This window comes from Argopecten irradians, chromosome 16 (assembly GCF_041381155.1).
Source record: "Argopecten irradians isolate NY chromosome 16, Ai_NY, whole genome shotgun sequence".
Classification (NCBI taxonomy): domain Eukaryota; kingdom Metazoa; phylum Mollusca; class Bivalvia; order Pectinida; family Pectinidae; genus Argopecten; species Argopecten irradians.
The window spans coordinates 22,945,975-22,964,247 of record NC_091149.1 but is presented as its reverse complement, the minus strand read 5'-3'; the positions used below and the strand labels follow the sequence as shown (position 1 = coordinate 22,964,247).

The window sequence follows — 18,273 nt, the reverse complement described above, 5'->3', positions numbered from 1 at the left end:
AAAACGGCGGACGGCGCACGACGACGGACGAAGCATGATGACTATAGGTCATCCTGACCCTTCGGGTCAGATGACCTAAAAATCTGTATTTTATGATATATATTCATTTCTTACCACCAACAAATCCGTACAGTAGGATCATAACGTCAAGATTCGGCGAAAACGTGGAGAGGAATAACCCTGTACTTGATAATAGTCCTCCACAAATAGTAACCTTTCTAGCTCCACCTTTCTGCATTGCCACTCCAGCCAACGGTGCTTAGAAAAGATATGTATTCATTTAATAACTCCGCCATATTTAACTATTTTTTGTTTGCTAGTTAAACTTTTAACAAAGCACTCATTCTTGATGCGACTTATTGACATTTGAAAAAATAAATGATGACATTTTATACCCTCCGTTAAGGGGGTATACTTGTTTTTCGGCCCTTGAAGTCGGTCAGTGATTTAATAGATTTGACTTTTTAATCTATGACGAGTATTTGCTTCCATCAAACCTGAGAACTCAGAAAAAAAAAATTAATTTTAGTCCTTTTGACTCTATTTTGCCTAGGTCTGCTATATTTCAGGCTAAAAATTATAATCAAGTTTGATTAATTTCCTATGAAAATTGAGCAAATAACGTTCATAAATGTGTTTTTCCTATATAAACTAAAGTAAACTTGACCCCCTCCCCAGTAGGAGATGTGGACCTGCAGGTAGGGCGTTAGAATTGTACCTGCTGCCCCTATTGCATGATCGTCAGAGGCGACTAAATTTAGGATCTTATCTTTTCTTTCTTCCTAAATTACTTTATTTTCCTAACGTCTCCCTTGACACCACCTCACTTTTGGCCTTTAGTTGAGCGCTCGCCCCTGTGAGGAAGGCTCTGGGTACTGTCCCCTGGCCGAGACACACCAAAGTCTATAAAAGTGGTAGTTTCTGTTCCTGCTTAGCGCTCAGCATAACGGGAGTGGGACGACTGGTTCGCCCGTTGCCAGTATAATGTGACCGGATGGGGCGTGTTGCTTGGTGTCTTCGGCGGTATACTTCAGTGATATAGCACTATAAAAAGGGCAACAGTTCCACAATACAAGAAGACACTACATTAATATACCGCAGTCTCCCAAAACACGCACCTCGCACAACATACACTCTTAAACACTGCATACATGTGAGGCCGTCCTTACATGACCATACCTGTTAATAGGACGTTAATTAATCAAACAAACAAACAAACTCAGGGTCATAAAATTCACAATTTTTATAAACCAGCTTAATACTTTTACATCTATAAAAAAATATTTGATTCTACCATTTTAAGAATTTTGAAGTTTTAGCCTATTTGACACTGTTTTTTGGCTCTGCCCCCTGGGGATCGGCCATTACAAATATAGATATGATGTTAAAATGCTATTTCAGGCTAAAATTTTAACCAAGTTTGACTAGGCTAAAATTTTAACCAAGTTTGACTCATTTTCTATGAAAATTGATCAACAAAATCGTCATACATGCGTTTTCCCAATATAAACTATAGTAAACTTGACCCCCTCCCCAGGGGAAATGGGAGACCCCAGGGTCAAACGAATCACAATTTTTAGCTCACCTGGCCCAAAGGGCCTTAAGTCATGGCGCGGCGTCCGTCGTCCATCCGTCCGTCCGTCCACATTCCCTTTAAATCGCTACTCGTCATAGAGTTCTGAATGCATTGTAAACAAAATTGGCCAAAACCATCCTTGGGTGATGGGGAACAGAACTTGTATAAATTTTGGCTCTGAACCCCCGGGGGCAAGAGGGGCGAAGTCCAATAGGGGAATTTGAGGTAAATCCTATAAATCCAGTGTTCAATCTACGATTATTTTTCGTGGGTCCTTTTCATGGTTTTTGTGAAAACAATCCACATTGCTACCCATTCCCGAAATTTCATGGGTCCTTTTAAAATTCTGAGTCAGGACTCGGATGCTGCATTGATTGATCACTGTAACCAAAGAGTTCTGCATTGATAAACCACAAACATCCTTGGGGGAAGGGAAACAGATTTTTTATAAATTTTGGCTCTGGTGCCCCCGGGGCAGGATGGCCGGGCCCAATAGGGGAATTAGGGTAAATCCTATAAATCGCTACTTGTCCTAAAGTTCTGCATGGATTGTAACCAAATTTTGCCACAGTCATCCTTGGGGGAAGGGGAATAGAACTTGTATAAATTTTGGCTCTGAATCCCTCGAGGGTCAGGTGGGGCGGGGCCTAAAAGGGGATTTAGAGGTTAATCCTATAAATCGCTACTTGTCCTAAAGTTCTGCATGGATTGTAACCAAATTTGGCCACAAAAATCCTTGGGAGAAGGGGAACAGAATTTGTATAAAGTTTGGCTCTGACCCCCGGGAGCAGGAGGGGCGGGGAGCAAATAGGGGAATTAGAGGGGACAGAATAAATCCTATAAATCGCTACTTGTCCTATAAGTTCTTGTCCATGGATTGTGATCCAAATTTGGCCACAAAATATTCTTGGGGGAAGTGGAACAGAACTTGTATTAACTTTGGCTCTGACTCCCCGCTGGCCCTGCAGGTAGGGCGTTTGAATTGTACCTGCTGCCCCTATTGCATGATCGTAAAAGGCGACTAAATTTAGGATCTTATCTTTTCTCTTCTTCCTAACCGACTTTATCTTTCCTAATGCCTCCCTTGGCACCGCCTCACTTTTGGCCTTGAGTTGAGCGTTCGCCCTTGTGAGGAAGGCTCTGGGTTCTGTCCCCTGGCCGAGACATACCAAAGTCTATAAAAGTGGTAGTTTCTGCTCCTGCTTAGCGCTCAGCATACAGGGAGCGGGACGACTGGTTCGCCCGTTGTCAGTATAATGTGACCGGGTGAGGTGTGTTGCTTGGTGTCTTCGGCGGCATGCTTCAGTGATATAGCACTATAAAAAGGGCAAGAGTTCCACTATACAAGAAGACACAACATGAATATACCGCAGTCTCCCAAAACACGCACCTCGCACAACATACACACAACACACCGCATACAATGGGAGGCCGTCCTTACATGACCATAGCTGTTAATATGACGTTAATTAATCAAACAAACAAACAAACACTGACTCCCGGGGCAGGAGGGGTGGGCCCAATAGGAAAATTATTGATAAAATTCAGAAAAGACACATGAACCTGTAATAGAACAAGTACTTTGCATTACAAACCAGGTGAGCGATACAGGCCCTCTGGGCCTCTTGGTGTAAAGGACCTTAGGACCATTTCATCAATGAAAAGTATCAGATTCTACCATTTCCATAATTTCAGAAGAGGTTTTAGCATATTTGACCCCATTTGACTCCATCTCTAAGGCCACTGTGGGTACCTCATGAATTCTGCTTATAGGTTTCAATGGCAATCTTATATTGATAATTCTGACAACATTTGACTAACTTCCTGTAACGTATGACCAAATAATGTTCAAAAATGTGTTTCCCTATATAAAATATAATAAACTCCCTTCCCAAGGGAGAAACGAGATACTCCAGGATCATATAGTTCACATTATTTGTAAAGGACCTTTCGGCCTTTCTATCTATGAAGAGTATTTGCTCCTACCACATTTGTGAGTGGAAAAGAAGATTTTTTCAATCTGATTAAAATGCAGATCCTCATACCCACTCCGTTATATAGAGGATCTGACAACATCCCATAGGGGGTCACGTCCAGATGACCTTTGTACCACGTAGTCTTCATAAAAGATACATTTTCTGCACCTTGTCACATCCATCGATATTTCGTCCCAGTATACTTATACAATTAGCTTTATTGTGATCTTTGGGCGAGATGACTACGTAAACCAAAATAAATCTGACAGTCATTACAAACTATTTCGTCCCTGAAATTCACTGTCAAAATTGTATTTGATTGGCCATTTCCAAAGGTCACCTGGACATGACCCCTAATGGTATTTTCTCAGATCCTCTTATCAAACGTAGTGAAAATAAGGATCTGTATTTTAATCAGATTGAAGACTTTTGCAATTTTAGTCAATTTTACCCCTTTTGGACCCTACCACAGCCCCGTGCGGGATGCGGACGGTTTTTTCAAAATTTAATTGAATTTTCGTCAGCCGTTTTAGAAGAAGTCGATCCATGATTTCATTTCCAAAAAGCCTACAATCATACAATTCATATTTTGATTACCAAACAGCTTAACAAACAAATCTAGGTTATCTTAGCAACTATTTTCATAAAAGACGCATTTTTGAAAAATGTTCAAAAATGCGGTAAAAACCGATGTTATCCTTGATATTTGAGCAACCTTTGAACAGTAGCATTGGCGATTTAGTCTTTTTTTTAATCCTAATTAATGCATTGGACAATTTTTTCTGGTGAATTGTACCTGCTGCCCCTATTGCATGATCGTAAAAGGCGACTAAATTTAGCATCTTAATTTTTCTCATCTTCCTAACTGACTTAATTTCCTAATGACTCCTTGACACCGCCTCACTTTTGGCCTTGAGTTGAGCGATAACGCCTGTGAGGAAGGCTCTGGGTTCTGTCCCCTGCCCGAGACGCACCAAAGTCTACAAAAATGGTAGTTTCTGCTCCAATCTGATTAAAATACAGATCCTTATTATCACTACGTTAGATAAGAGGATCTGAGAAATCCCATTAGGGGTCATGTCCAGGTGACCTTTGTAAATGGCAATCAAATTGTCTGGCAAAATTTTGACAGTGAATTTCTGGGGACGAAATAGTTTGAAAATCTTTCAGAATAATTTCCGTGTACGTAGTCGTCTCGCCCAAAGAGCACAATAAAGCTAATCGCATTTGTATGTTGGGGCGAAATGGCGTTGTCCATTGACAGAGCAACCTGCAGAAAATGCATTTGATCAGAATTACACGTGGTATAAAGGTCATCCGAACATGACCCTTAATCGGATTTTCTCAGATCCTCTATTGAACGGAGTGGTTACAAGGATCTGTATTTCAATCAGATTGTTTCTGCTCTTGCTTAGCGCTCAGCGTACATGGAGTGGAACGACTGGTTCGCCCGTTGTCGTATAATGTGACCTAGATGGGTGTGTTGATTGGTGTCCTCGGCGGCATGCTTCCAAGATGTAGCACTATAAAGGGGGCAAGATGTAGCACTATAAAGGGGGCAACAGTTCCACTATACAAGAAGACACAACATGAAAATACCGCAGTCTCCCAAAACACGCACCTCGCACAACATACATGCAATACACCGCATATACGGAATGCCGTCGTTACATGACCCAGCACGCAATACACAGCATACATAGGAGGCCGTTTTTACATAACCCTAGCTGTTAATAGGACGTTAATTGAATCAAACAAACAAACCTTATGTGATGTTGTCAGATCCTCTATTGGACTCTATTGCCAAGCCCTCGGGTTTTACTACATTTTGTGACCCTCGGGTAGAATATCCCTATCCTTCATATCCACATATGAAAGAGTCTTATGATATATGATAGGTACAGATGAATCATTGTAGCAAGTGGTAAATAGTTAACAAATAGATAACTATTTACAGTTAAATGGAGGTTAACAACCAAATATATCGCATAAAAAGTGTTTCGAAGACAAGTTGTCAGTAGAGCAGTAACCAACCACACACATGCACAAATGCATACAGAAAGTAAATACTAATAGAAATAAAAGCTTCTTATTATGGTCAACTTAACTAGAGTCCACAAAATATGCAGTAAATATTAGATAAATACAGTATACTTACACATAATTAAAAAGGTCCCATACATCACAGAGTTGATGGTTTGTGTTTTCGCTTTACCCTCACCAAACTCTAATAGGAATTCTCGATAAAATAGCCCAAATATTCCATTGATTCCGTCCACTAATAAACAGCTGAAGAAAAGGATGACAACAATCACCCATCCCCACCAATTGTCAGGAGGCTGAGCATCGCCATCATTATCCTCGACAGGTGTCTCTACAAGACACAGCATACTTAATCTTTACTTACAGCAATGTTATGGCAATTTACAGTTGGTAGTAGACTAAAGGTTACACCCTTGTGCACACGGAGTGCACTACGTTTAGACTACAGGTAGACACGGAGTGCACGAGGTTTAGACTACAGGTAGACACGGAGTGCACGAGGTTTAGACTACAGGTAGACACGGAGTGCACAAGGTTTAGACTACAGGTAGACACGGAGTGCACAAGATTTAGACTACAGGTAGACACGGAGTGCACTACGTGTGAACACGGTGTCCACTACAGGTGGACATCGTGTCCAGGTACATTGAGACCTAGACAGACAAGGTGATGTGTTACAGTTAGGATCGGGGAAGAATAAGTTCTTCAATTTGAAATAATACATAATTATAATTTTTAAGTGTTTATTTTTTTTAATTACAACATCTACAATTTAATGTACATTATATATAACTATATAATACAATATTTTTTAGTATACGTGAATAAAACCTTTTCACTGCAAAAGTAATGAAGATTGATTTATATTCATTAAGTATATGTCTATTTGATTTTATATCAGTAGTTTCCATTTCTTATCTTCAATTGTCTATATTACGTTTTCAAAAGTAAATGTTTTATGGGTAAATTGCATTAAATATATATATATATATCATTTACATCAGGCATTTTCACAAGTCAAAAACAACTTTGAAATTGCATCAAAAACCAATCCTAATGTGCTTTTGAGACACCTTTTCTTTTATAATAAGCTATCAGTAATACAATCATATACCGGGTAATACATAGCCTTTAAACAAAAAGATTTGGTGCCTATCAATCAGTTGTCTAGCGATACCCTTGTAGATCGTCTTTCATTAAAATATATACACTTTTATAATATATTTCAATAAAGTATTGTACAAAAAATAGATCGTAACCTTCTGTTTTCTGAGAATGGGCAGTATCTTTGTATTGATTTCTTGGAAGTTGTTAACACAAACAAATATACTTTACCGCTATTTCATACCGGGTAAGTTTAAACAAAAAGATTTGGTGCCTATCAATCAGTATACCCTGTACGTATTAAAATATATACACTTTTAAAATTTTTCTTGCTATTTCAAGTTCTAAAAGTATTGTACGTAAAAACAGCTAATACATATTCTTTATTAAAAACTGAACGTCTTTAAAAGATCATGCAGAATTAAATCCACTTCAAACTATATGACGTCCTCCACTAATTGGTGGCTAGTCTACCTACAGTGTACAAGTACCCAATTCAGCTTGTTTTGATTCTTAATTACCGGTACACACAATAAGTTTATGATCCCAACCCCGCAAGTTATCGTGATCGTATATTGCGTCATGGTCCAATAATTATAACTTGTCAAACATACAGTAAGCCACAGTATCCAGCTATACAGGTGCCTCAAGGTGACCATCGATAGATGGCCAGAGGGCAGAATCGTAACCTTCTGTGTTTGCACGGCTTTCTGAGAATGGGGGCAGTATCTTTGTATAAGATGTGATTTTAGAATTGTTTCTATGGAAGTTTGTTAAGACAAACAAATATACTTTACCGTTTAAAAATCATATAGGTTCATGAGTTTGAAACACATAAGTACCATTCTTATTAGATGTACATGCTTGTTGTAGAGCCTGAGTAAACATGTACACCGGTTCCGGGGGGGGGGGGGGGGGGGGTGTAGATTGGGATGAGGGACGAGGTAAAAACTAGCTGGCAAAAATATAGAATACACCTCAATTATTGTCATGACAGGCAGATGTGAAGTGGACCTGACGGTAGCTGTACAATGCGTAAAAGCATGCATGTCTGTCACAACCTTGAATTTACCAATAATACATGTATATATTATAATCAAAATTAATGTAGATTAGGTACTTATTCAACATTGTAATATGGTATTTTATATACATAGTCATGATAATCAGGTTTCTGATATGTAAAAAAAAATTAAATTAAAGAAAAGATATTGGATGAAATATGATATTCCAATAACCTTGAAATAAATGTTTTAGTTAACTATACACTTGGTATTTAGATTATTTTTAATTTTAATATATAAAGCTTCATTATCAAATAAATTAAAATGCACTACCAGTTAAAACACATATCCCTATTGACTAGCATTGTTGTATAACTGTACGTATTTGTGTGATGAGTACAAAATGTATGTCTGTAGAGAGGCTGCCACCGAGGTACAGCATGCTATAAATGGACCTCCTGGGGTTGGAATAAGGTACTACATGTATACAGGTGTTGTTAGTCTGTGATACACTTGACTGAACATATAGAAGGGTGCCCAAAGAAGGCCCCTGGTCCCACTCTGACCAATGTTAGGTAATTTAGATTATCATACCCGTGTGGTTGATGGAACAGTATGAAGTCCAAGTGACATGGCAACTGCAGTCCTAGCCTAGGGGTTTTTCTTTCGAGCAGGCAAATTTAAGTAAACAATATACTACATGTATGGATCATGCATTAATATATATATTGTTATCATATAACTCACGCGGTTTGTAAAAGAAGGTCAGAATAGGATATTGTCAAATTATCAAGGTTTCTAGAATTAAAATTATTATGACAAATTCAGAATCCAGAAACATATATACATATTATATATATTTCTGCAGAATCTAATCAACAACTATGAATCTACAGTTTAAATGGGTAGAAGTTGGATTTATTTTGATTCTGTCTGTTTGATTTGTTATCAGACATGTGACCTACATTTTAGCGATCGGTCCTTTGAACAGTGTTGAAGCTCACGAGCAGCCACATGCCCGATAATAATTTTTTGCTTTCTTAAGCCAGTGCTTACAGGTTCCTCAATCGGTTGAGTGTATATAAAGTGTAATTTCTAATGTCGATTTTTAACGTCTATGGACGATTTCTCATTTTTCCAATGCTTTGCAACGCGCCAGGTTCCATGTAGCAAACGTATACGTATTATACAAACTATTTCGCGCACCTTGCCGTTTAGAAAACTATATTCCATACAAACATAGTTAAACATTTTATGAAGAATTTAATTTGTTTATGTTTATATGTCCTTGCTTTTATTATGTCCATCAATATATTCTTTTTAATCAAAATAATTTGCCGATCAAAATATCTCTTTGGCGACAATTTGCTTATACTAAAAATCTTACTCCAAGCAAGGTTCATCACTTTATGCGTACGAAAAAGAATTTCCTCTTTAAACTACTTATCACTAGCTAAGAAAAATAGTTTTTACTGGGAACTATCCATTGATGAGACATAACCAGTATGTGGTTTACCGTACGCAGTTAATTTGCAACGCAGTAAATTTGCTTTTAAAATTCTATAATTAACGTCCTTATTTATAAATTAAATTGTATGATAATATATATTGATACATTTTACTTTATATGTATCTATTCAAATAAACATTACACTACGAATGATTTCCAGTAATTAACGGCAATTTTTATGTTGCAATAAATATTATGTTTCTGATCGCAATAACTATTTCTATCTGTCAAAGTCCATATAGACTGCAGAATCAATACATATTTTCTCATATTTCTGTGGCACATCATCTAGTCTGTCTGTGGTCTGGATGTAGTGGATATTTTACCTGGACACAATGTCCACCTGTAGTGGACACCGTGTTCACACGTAGTGCACTCCGTGTCTACCTGTAGTCTAAATCTTGTGCACTCCGTGTCTACCTGTAGTCTAAACCTCGTGCACTCCGTGTCCACCTGTAGTCTAAACCTCGTGCACTCCGTGTCCACTCGTAGTTCACACCGTGTGCACAATGTGTAACCTTTAGTCTACTACCAACTGTAGGTTTGATAACCTTTAATAAATGGGTGCGGACACAAATCAGTAATTGCATAAATTGTATACTCATACGGGGCGTCAACATAGCATTACTATGTTATAAAGTACTGTTGTTAAAACAGGAGAAGACATGGTTTTTCTTCAGTAAAATTTTAAAGAAAAACTATCTATGGAATTATATATTCCGCTACAGCAACAACTTAACTCCACAACCGTATTAAACCGCGTTAGTTCAACATGTCGGATTCATGTAGTCTGGGTCATCTGGTCAAAGAGGCATAGAAACTTGATATTGCGTCTGGAAAATGCTTGGATGGAGGACTTATTTACATATATTGCCTTAGCTTCATTTAAGGTCACTGAAGTCAAAAAGACTAAAATATTTAAATATACTGAGCGCTGATGAAAACGCAACACTGTTATAATATGCAAAATTTAATGGTAACAAAACTTTTACAGAAACCTTTATTTCATTACAAAGGTATGTATTTCGAGAGTCGTTTACTACCAGTGAGTTAGTCAAAGATTGAGATGAGACAAACGTTTCAACGCTACCCCCAAATTCATTTTCACACTTTCAATATCTGATATGGCCACCATTTGCATCCACACAAGCACGACACCTACGTGGCATGGACCAAACCAGACGCTGAATTCTAACTGGCTGAATGTCTCTCCACTCCTCCTGAAGGGAAATTTCAAGTTCACGTCGATTTTGCGGTTGTGGCTGACGTCATTCACAGCTTGACCTAACTGGTCCCACAAGTGTTCAATCGGACTGAGGGCAGGTAAGAAGGCTGGCCAGGGCAGTGTTTGAATGTTCTGTTGATTAAAGTTTGCGGTCTACCTTGCGGAGTGCACGAGCATTGTCTTGCTGTAGAATGTCGACGTGGGAATGATTACGAAAGAATGGTACAACGGTAGTATGCAGGACTTTGTCGATGTAAAGCCATGCCGTCAGATTACTGTCCACGATAACAAGGGGCGTCCTTTCGACCGAAAGATATCCCTCCCGCACCATGACACTGCCACCGCCCCAACAGTCACATTCGCAGACGCACATATCGACGTAACGCTCTCCCTGTCATCTCCACACGCGTTTTCTACCGCCACTATTACAGAGATGGAAGCAGGATTTATCCGTGAACAGTACGCCTCACCATAGGCACATGAGCCAACGTCGATGTCTCCAGGTCCACATCATGCGATTTTGACGTAAGCGTTGTGTCAACATGTTCCCACGGAAGGGTCTACAGGCATTCAAACCGGTGCTACATAAACGTCGGCGGACATTAGAAACCGAAACTCGTCTTCTATTGATACCTATCGTTGTTCTGGCCGTTTGGGAGGCAGTTTGAATGCTGTCACGGAAATGGGTGACCTGGATGTAACGTCCTGTCAATCTGACGTCACTCGTTGCCTCCCAGGGTGTGGTCTATCATTCAGAGAACCCGTTTGAACATACTGCTGATGAAGTCTCACAATTGTAGAAGGCGAATATCCCAAATTCACGCCGCGGAAGTCCGCCTGCCAACATACCACTAACTTCGTGACGCTGGGTATCCGTAAGTCGTGGCATCATTTTCCAAACTTAACGGCGTTTTCTAAATCCACAAGGACTGTAGACGTGTTATGGTTAGACCAAGCGCGCATCAATACCGACATCCTCTATACTCCAGGGGTTCCGATCACTTACGATCTCTACACCCCTGGACTATCTCATAGTGAAATTGAAGGCAGCTCAGCTGAAAATATTTGACCAATCACAGACCAGCAAAGATTTCCTTTGAAGACTACAGAGAGAGCGACTCCCAACTTCAAAGCCACATAGTCAACCACAGTGTACCGTTATACGGCTCTTTTGATGTACATCAAAGGACTAAATTACCTGTTCTGTTCTGTTGCCTCCAGTTTTACGATGAGATAGTCCAGGGGTGTAGAGATCGTAAGTGATCGGAACCCCTGGAGTATCGAGGATGCAATACCGAGTGCACGTGCATATAGCTACTTTTTCAACAATCGACCGCTTCACAGCCCAAGAGCAAGTTCAGTCATGCGAATCATTATTGTAAATTTAATTGAAAAAATATTCAATGTGTTGCGTTTTCATCAGCACTCTGTATAATTTTTCTCAATAACTAAGTGGCCTAGACTACCTACATTAGGACTGTAGCATACCAGGATGAAGGGCTAACAAGTCAAATGAATGAAATTGACCTACTTTTGAAAGTCATAAAATATATCGGAAAGTTACAGTTTCAGCAAAGGGTTCCTTGTTAGCCACGTTTGTATACTGTGACCATGTTTTGGAACCAATAATATAATCTGATGACCGATAAGGCCCATATTATATTTATAATAGTTTTAAAGTTTCGCTATTGCAAGGAGACACAACACAATATACCGCAGCCTCAAGATACTTCCACATTCACTTGAACACATTGGAGACAATTCTTAAATGATCTGTCTAGAACGATGAACTTAATGCACCAAAGGGAATTAGGGTAAACAGATAATATCGCTCGTCAAGGTAAACACGATTCAATTGTTATAATATTGCTGTTGTGTTTTAAATTGGTTTATCTCATAACTATGCATGTTTCACAATGGAAAAAACCATGTGGTATATTCTATAGCAGTTGGTTATCATTAATGTTACACACTCCAGTGTGTTAACACCGACGGCACCTCTGATTGGTCAACTCAAAGATCTCTTGATTCCGATTGGCTCTCAACTTCAGGCTACTTTTCATAGCGCATTTTCTTTTAAATAGCATTGTATTTACTGTTTAGTACTTAGGGTTAGGGTTAGGCAAGCTCAAGCTCGTGTCTTTTCAAAATTTGAAAATTAACTAACTCGAGTTTGATAAACATAATAAACAGCAGTCACTTGTTGGGGAACCTCTATTTATAGAATTTGCGAACAACGCCATTTTACATCATAAACAATTCAAATAAAGCAGTACTTACCGAGAGTCTGAATCGACGTCATACTGTTATGATAGTAACAGGGGGTGACAACAAGAAACAAGATGTAGGTTACATCCGTAACATTTGGATCACATTTGAATTAACATTCGTCATACTCCTTTTTCGTGCTTTTGTTACAGTATTTGGAAGGCCTTTTATTTTCGACAGATCATCTTTTTTTTTTGTTTTCTTGCTGCCTTTATATGTAACACCACGTCGGCCAACTTCTTACTTACGCTGGTGCTTAACATTCGTCTGGTATCTGTACCGGGTATTTCACCCTGTTTGTTAATGGGCGTTTTTGTCATCAGCTTACCGGAATTATGTTACAACCTGGACACAACTCTACAGGAGCAAGATCAAATGACTGCTCGTTGTTATTATAATAGTAATTTGAAGGCTTCTCTATCGTAGAGCACTGCAGGTAGGGCGTTAGAAATGTACCTGTTCTACATATTACATAATCGTGAAAAGGCGACTAAATTTAGGATCCTATTGATATCTTTTCTCTTCTTATTTACTGACCTTATGTTTCCTAATGCCTCCCTTGGTACCTTGATATGAGCGTTCGCCCCTGAGAGGAATATACGTAAATTAATTATTAGCAATTGCTCTTACTTCTGTACCATTGTCATAAACAATATTTTACAATCTGACGAAAATGTTTATAATTTAACTTGTTTTCTTTGATAGCGAAAGAAACGTACTCATGGCATTGTATCTAAACATCCACTCGTTTCACCTAAAGACCTAGTGATTTTTTTTCAAAAATGTTTTCATTCCAAACAATCATAATATAAAAGTTCCAAAGTAAAATATATTTACATCTTCATAGTAATTGAAACCGCGAAGGTTCTTCAACAAAGAAACATTTTTCAACAATGTATGACGGAACCGCACAATTGATGTTCATTTTGTTTGCAATAGTTCCATAATTTCAAGAAAACAAAACGCAAACACATTTATTTATGATGTATATATAAATTGTTTTTTATGTTCTATCAACAGCTGAGATAATTAACTCAACTATAATATTTAAACGTTCAGGAAAAAAGTGGCAAAGATGAAAGACTCCATATTTTAGATTAAACGTAAATCTTTAAAATATATTTATCATTGCATGGCATGGCTACTATATAACCTTACCATTTCTGTTGCGAGTTCATATATATCCTATGAACTCCGACAACTGGCGTATGAACATTCTTTAACAAATTGTAATAACATTGAGGCCGCAATGTCGAGGTTGCCTCCCCTTAATCAACAATGTTCTGTTGCGTTGATTAAAAAAGAAATCAAAATATAAAAAAAAGAGGCACCACAATTTAAAACTAATTAAATTTCTTAGTACGTCGTCCGCTATGGCAGAAGCTTCATAAGCTGTAAAGGAAAAATCCAAATAAATCCGACAAATTGAATGAAGTTTTTGAAGCCATCAATGGCTTATCCATGGACAGAAGATCTATCAACGAAAGACAATTGGGGTTTTCCACCAGCATTAGACCAAGATTTAGCATCAGTTTCTGCAGACGTCACCATTACAAATAACATTGAAAAGATGTGAAATGAAATCGGTGACCACAACTTGTTTTCATGGTCTGACCGTTCTCATTGTACTGCACTGTAGACTACTGCCATGGGAGGCCGTCCTTACATGACCATAGCTGTTAATAGGACGTTAATAAACCAAACAAACAAACTGCCTTCAATGTTTTCAATTTTTTCCATAAAATGGTACCTGACGCAACTATTGCATGATCGTAAAAGGTGATTTAATTTAGGATCGTATCTTCTTCCGCTGCTTAGCGCTCGGCATACAGGGAATAGGACGACTGGATCGCCCGTTGTCAGTATAATGTGATCGGGTGAAGTGTGATGCTTGGTGTCTTCGGCAGAATGCGTCAGTGATAAAGCACTAAAACTCGACAAGAGGTATATGTATATACTATACAAGAGGACCAAAGTACCGTAGTCTCCCAAAACACATGCATTGGAGGCATTCCTTACATAACCCTGGCTGTAAATAGGGCGTTAATTTAATAAAACAAATAAACAAATGAATCTGTACGACTATATTCAATACATAAGATACACATTATACAACGTACATAGTATTATTTAGGTTTTATTGTGTCAATTGACTGTATGTCCCTAAATATTGAAACCATATAGACTATATATTTGGTCATAAAGAGTGATTTTTAAATTTCTTGCAACATAAATACCATCCTCATTTGGCATTGATATGTTGTTTTAAGTTTATCTTAAGGCAATGCCAAACTAATAACTCTTACATGGAGTTTGATATATACATGGATTTGGGTTCCCACACTAACTGTGGACGCGAAAGATAATGCTCTGCGGCTGCTTGTAATATTTAAATCATTTTAGTAATGTTGAGATGAGACTTTATCTAGACTGAAACCTCACCAGAACAGATCCACGCACATCGCACTACATACACGCAAAACCGCATACATGCGAGGCCGTCCTTACAATAGCTGTTAATAGAACGTTAAATAATCAAAACAAACAAACAAAGATTCCTAAAACTTCGTGATAAATTCTCAGAGCAAAAATCACCGATACTTGATATACATGTATTTCATAAACTGCTAAATATATCCTCAGCATGACATCACGAATACATTATCGAGAAAAACTGTAAACACAACTTTGTCTGTGGACACTAAAATGGGGTAATACTGCCGGACGTTTTGTAGGCCTGGAGCCATAACGAAAGTTGGAGGATTTTCATTTGTTCAGTACAGTTTATATACTATATGTTATAGCTATAAAATGACAATACCTGAATAGTCTATACAATTAAACACACACGATAGTTATAGAGTAATATGCTTTCTTTGCTGGATGTTTCTGTCTTAAACCATTCCGGAAGTTACAAGGAGTAGAATCATTGACAGCGCACGGTCTTATTCTAATTCAGTTTACGTACAATGTTACTGCAGTTTAACTGCCGGTTCTTACCAAATGGAGGCGAGTTGATAGCCGATCGCGTTTATTCCAAAATAGGATGAGATTTGTTACAAAGATAACCCCTTAACCATACGAAACGTAGCAACTTTTATACGCAGCACTGGTATCAACATGCCGGGTCATTAAATGGCCGCCAAAAACACCTTTCTCTACTCAAATCTTACGTTATATACTAGTTGTAAACAAACTTTAAACGGATACACCCATATTATTGAACATTCTGGTAGTGATTAACTTCATAAAGAAAGACAGCCATTTTGTATTTTAAGATGGCCGCCAAGTTTGCGAGCTATATATGTGTGTTATACATCGAATTGGTTAAGCTGACTTTAAGTTAATTAACACCTATTAGAGGATTTATACTTTTGTAGTATTTAATTAATAAGTAATTTGATTCTTAATTTAATTTCAAAATGAACACCATTTTGAAATCCAAGATGGTCGTTTAGATTAAAGTTGTATCCATATTTCTTTCTAAGTAGTCGAGGTGTCCATTTTCTCCTGAAACCTTGTGTCCCAAAGAAACCATATGCAAACTTTCATGCTTTCTTCAAACTTTGAACGATATCGATTTTGCTGAATAATCGACCTTAGTCGCTCCATTTAATTTTGCCAATTTCCCCTGTCAATAACGTATTAATGACGCTAAGAAAATATATTGGATAATAAATGATAATAATACATGTTTATGCAATCGTTATACTTGTGGGTAAATATCTACTGTTACGTCATTGTTTCGTGATAAAAATTCACGTCGTTTTTTTTAAGGTATGACATTACGCTAGCAAACACATGGCGTCACAATTAATAACCCTGTAACATTCACAATTCTAAATATCGGACAAAGACGTTATTCCAACAGTGTGGAAAAAAATATTCAAATTCGAGGCGATCAGATATAGCACTAATAACAAGGGTAAGATTTCCACTGTATTGTCATCTATTGTTATAGCTTGAGGTATAGTTAGCGCAAAGTCTACTATTATCACCTACTACTGTGGAATAGTTTGCGAACTATTCCACGGGAAAAGGTAACTATTCCACAGTTGAAGGTGAATGTAGTAACTCCGGTGAACATAGCTTAGCATGTAATCAGAAATACATCCTTAGTCATTAAATCCTCCGAGAAATGAATTAAAGATTAACCCATGTACTTTTCAACGTTGCTGTGATGTATTTGTAAATTTATTTTCATAATACCGATATACATATATATATATGTATACAATTTTCATCACTTCATTCCAAAATAAATTTCATCAGTTCTTTCACAGCCACTGTATACATAAGCCAGAAAAGAATTCACTTGAACAAATCCAGAAGAGAGAAGATTAAATCCCATGAGACAAATGCTGAATTTTATGCCAAAATGAAATTACAGATGCTTGACATGCTCTTTTCCCATATTTTGTGTATCCAAACCACTTCATATTCCATAAAAATGGCATCAATCAAACAAATATACATCCCAACAACAAGAAGATAATAATTCCCAATGAATACTTTAAAAAAAAACTCTTTTGCAAGATGATTTCACTATTTTGTGTATATATCCCAAGACATTGGGGAATATTTTTGTTGTTTTTTCTTCTAAACTTCGCTCTAAGGTCTGTGCTGCATGGGGAAAGATTTTTACCAAATCACTTCAAATTTATATCCAAAATTCATCACTACTGCATATACAGAGCTACATATTTATGGTCCTCCATGTTGAACAGTGAAAACTAAACTGCATACACTACATACACGCTACAAACAGGATACACGAGAGTGGAATCAACTGCGTATACTGCTTGGTTTTTAGAGTGACGTCCTTTTTACAGACATTGTACTTCCTGTTCGAAAGGAATTTCACGTGTATGTCGTGTACGCAATTAAGAATTAATGCGATGTGGTAGTTCAGAGTATAACAGTTGCCCTGCAGGTAGGGCGTTAGAATTGTACCTGCTGCCCCTATTGCATGATCGTAAAAGGCGACTAAATTTAGGATCTTATCTTTTCTCTTCTTCCTAACTGACTTTATCTTTCCTAATGCCTCCCTTGGCACCGCCTCACTTTTGGCCTTGAGTTGAGCGTTCGCCCCTGTGAGGAAGGCTCTGGGTTCTGTCCCCTGGCCGAGACACACAAAGCAAAGTCTATAAAAGTGGGAGTTTCTGCTCCTGCTTAGCGTTCAGCATACAGGGAGTGGGACGACTGGTTCGCCCGTTGTCAGTATAATGTGACCGGGTGGGGTGTGTTGCTTGGTGTCTTCGGCGGCATGCTTCAGTGATATAGCACTATAAAAAGGGCAACAGTTCCACTATACAAGAAGACACAACACGAACATACCGCAGTCTCCCAGTACACTCACCTCGCACAACATACACGCAACACACCGCATCCATGGGAGGCCGTCCTTACATGACCATAGCTGTTAATAGGACGTTAATAAATCAAACAAACAAACAAATAAGTATATAACAGAATACACTTAATGGTGATGGTAATTATATATGGTGTGTTCAGTCTGTTAGTATTTTTAAAGATGACAATGACTGCCAGTGCCAACGCTATTTATA

At 38.0% G+C, this 18,273-nt stretch overlaps 1 pseudogene; it reads right to left on the bottom strand.

The window, feature by feature from the left end:
* LOC138310733 (monocarboxylate transporter 12-like) overlaps positions 1 to 13,120 on the bottom strand; it is a 32,223-nt pseudogene extending 19,103 nt beyond the window's left edge.
* Between the last annotated feature and the right edge of the window lie 5,153 nt (positions 13,121 to 18,273).